Below are 3,746 nucleotides of genomic sequence, written 5' to 3'. Positions count from 1 at the left end.
CCATGTATGAGTCCTCTCTTCATCTCCTCTAACAACGCCCTGATAATGAAAAATCCCTAAATCAAGCACATCCAGACCATGAACATCTGCACATGTTAGGTGGTACAAATTGTACGTGTGGATAAATCACACACATTGGCACATGCATAAACACATATCTTCATGTATCATCTAAGACTGTTTCGAGAAAGAAGTGCTGTGTGAACAAATAACAGCAACATTATTGTTGCTGCATACCCCTCTCTGATCACACAGGTTTCCTCTTGTCTGAGAAGGAACAAAACCTTCATCAATAAAATGCCTGGCGTCTCTGACAATATTTAAAAACATAATGGGTGCCTTTGGCATATGTTCTCTAGCAGCGGCTGTCTTCCAGGGGCAGCAAAGAATGGATCGGTAATTTTAGTTACTAATGCACTCACTCTTAAGTAGATCTGTAAGCTGCTCTGAATTTGCCATTAACATTTAGAGGAAAATGTTAACAAAATTTCTGACTTATTTTGCTCAGCTAGTTGGCCCAGTCAGAGTTGATGTCCAATGAAGGCCTCTGGAACAAATTGGAGTTCGAGGATACTTCTTTCAATTTCTCTTTTAAATTTAGGTTGTACGTTTTCACAGCCACTGATTCCATTTCAAAATTTATCTTTAGTGGGAAGTGGGAGAAGGATTATATATCAAAAGTCTGGGTAACACAAGATGAATAGTAGGACTTATTCAAATATATACACTAAATAGAAACTTAAGTGAAACTCCGAGTGTAACCAAAAAATCATCATCTGCTACAAATTATAACCTTTAAAAATTGAGTCATGTCTCAAATAAAATTTACCCCCTCCCTTAAAAAAACTGCCTAGATAATGGAGTATCTATCTTTGGTACTCCCTCAAATAGAGAAACCTCAGTTAAACTGTAGATGAATCCTCCTGGCTTAATGCAGTGCAAAGAGAGTATTTCCTTCTCCCATCCTGTAGTAGACATGTCAATGACTGTTATTAATTGGGAAGATGAGTGCACACCATCAGACTGCTTCCTCATTTGGCATCTTTCCTTATAGACATCATTGCTAAATTACCAGATTATGTATCTCACATTAACGGATTTTTCTCTCTTCCAAATTTTAAATAACTTTCCTGTCAAGTTATAGCAGTGCAGGGAATGATCTGCCAAGGACAGCCAGCTAGCCTGACAAGTCTGGGAATCCTGTTCTTGGCTGTTTTCAAGTCCGATTAATAGCCATGCAACATGGATGCTCTGAAAGTGGGTCTAGGGCTGTTCCAAGGGTTCTAACCAGCTTTTCATAACAGATAGAACTACTTGTCCATCAACAAGCAATATTATATGAGGCAAGCTGGAGAAAAGGGCAAACTTAATACACTGGGGGTGAGGGGGAGAATGTGTCTCCCCCAAAACGGCCAGTCACCCAGAGGATTTGCTTTCTATTTTTACTTCCTGGATCACCTCATTATGTTAAATGAGTTTCATAAATTAGTAATCTGGCGACAGCACCGGACACTCCAACAGAACGCGGTGAATCACTCAAACCTGGTTATTCATTTGAAACTTCATTATGCTGAAAATAAATCAACAATATTTTTCTCAGGCCACATCTCCTTTACTCCAGTGTGTGGGTGCTGGTCTCTGTGGGGGGAGGGGGAGTGTTCTTCTTTTCTTTTTTCTTTCTTACCCCCTCCTCACATTAGCAACTTGTACAGATGAGGCTTCAGCAGACCACAGTCATTATGAAAATCTATAGTTAATACACTCCCAATGTCAAAATGTCATGGGTTTAAACACAGAACCCAAAATAAGAAAACTAACTGGCCCTCTTAATTAAAAAAATATGGATTGTAAGATAATCAGCTTGATGGAGCATTTGGGTGACTGTGAAGAACCGGGCAAAGGGAAAGTAAGTAACTGTTACTTTTCTGCCTCTATGCTGATTTTTTTTAATTTAGCACTTCGTGCAAATCCAGATTAAAATAACTCCAGCTATTGATCCGAGCAGTGGAATTGACATTAATTTTAGTTCACTTCTCACTTTGCAAAGGGATCAATAGGAAGTAATAACAGCTGACATCCCTGCTGAAAGGAGGAGAAAGAAGGGCTGAAGACAGAAATCGAAAAGCAACCAAATAAATCATCAGCTACTTTTCCACGGCATCAGACAAACTCCAAACAGATTGCAAAAAGTCTTTGTTGAATTAACTAAACAAGGAGGAGGGATCAATCCACGAAGCTAAATAAATTGTCTGGCAGGCAGTGAGGATGGACGGAGGGACCAACAAATATTGAGTTTTAAAAATTTCAGATCCTTGACGTGATGGGTTTGGTTCAGGTCTGTATGAGTGTGGAGAGTTTGTTTGTTTGTTAAATCACACACCCGACCCTGGTTTAAAGTGATTACAAAACGCCAACTAACTGAATAATTAGTGAGATCACTAATTGCGTGGTTCAACATGCCAGAAACAAGACAAATGAAACGAAGAAGCTGGCGTTCAGAACGTGAAAATGTCTGTGTCTGGGCTGATGCGCAGGGCTCCTCGCTTTCCTGAGCGAACTAGTCACTTTCGCATAGAAAAACCGAAAGCCAGAGACAACGTCTCAGAATGGGCAGTTTCCCACCCCAGTCTCTGACCATCCCTGTCCAGGATCTGGGCTTCTTGACTGGAGCAGGTTATGGGTGTAGAAGGAAGCCACGCTGCCGCTGCCGCCACCGCCGCTGCTGCTGCTGCTCCTACTGGGAGCCAAACCCACTTGCAAATGACTGCCACAAAGAAAGCTGCAAAGCCGCTCTCCGGAGCCGAGCTCTGAATGCCCACCAAACTATGATTCTGCTGGCAATTACAATGCACACACAACACCCCTCTGCTTACTACAACAGGTGACATTTTTGTGGTCTCTGAACCGTTTCCAAAGGCCAGGAATGAAAATAATAGAACAAATTAAACGATATTTTTCCTTTGCATAAATAAACTTTTAAAAAATTAACGGGCAACTTAAAAAGCAAAGAACAATGGGAAATGGGGCCAGGGTATGGGGGGTTGTGGAGAACTCAGAAAAGAATTTTTTTTTAAGTTCACAGACTTCTTCCCTAGAAGAGAATTCCCGCACACCAAATGCCCACGGGGTATCTGGAAACACCACTCTAACAGACATTTTACCACTATATGCAAGGAAGCATAAGGCTAACACGGTTCCAGAGCTGGGGCCCGAGCCTGCGAATCAGACGTGGCCAGGTGGCGGTCCCAGATTTGGACCCCGACCCAGATCTGGTTTGGCTAACGGGTGCGAATCCGAGACAGCCCAGCTGTCTAGAGTGTGGGGCTGCGGGGCTGCGGGCTCAGCGAGCTGTGCAGAATTCAGCCAGTAAGAGTCTGAACCGGGAAAAAGCAACTCATTTAGGAAAAACGGAGGAAGAAGAGGTGAAGGCGAAACCTGCATCAACTTCGGGCCAACGCAGAGCCGAGGCCGCCACTCCTTGGCCAGACCTCTCCTACCAGCTCTCGGTTGCCTTTCTTTGCACAAAGAATACTTTGGGTCCCCACACGCTCCTCCCGAAACAATCTGCTTGTAACTTTGGGGAACGAGGGCTCCGGTCGGCGAAGAACGGAAAAGTGCGAGGGGCCCGGGTCCGCAGCCGGACAGGGCGCACGGGGCAGAGGCTCGTAGGAAGCTGCCTTCGATCAAAGTCCAAGTACCTGGTGCCCCGAACAGCCCCGCCCCGCGGGTCACCCGGGTCCCGTCTC

Source organism: Myotis brandtii, unplaced genomic scaffold (assembly GCF_000412655.1).
Source record: "Myotis brandtii unplaced genomic scaffold, ASM41265v1 scaffold235, whole genome shotgun sequence".
Lineage (NCBI taxonomy): Eukaryota > Metazoa > Chordata > Mammalia > Chiroptera > Vespertilionidae > Myotis > Myotis brandtii.
This window is presented reverse-complemented; position numbering follows the sequence as displayed.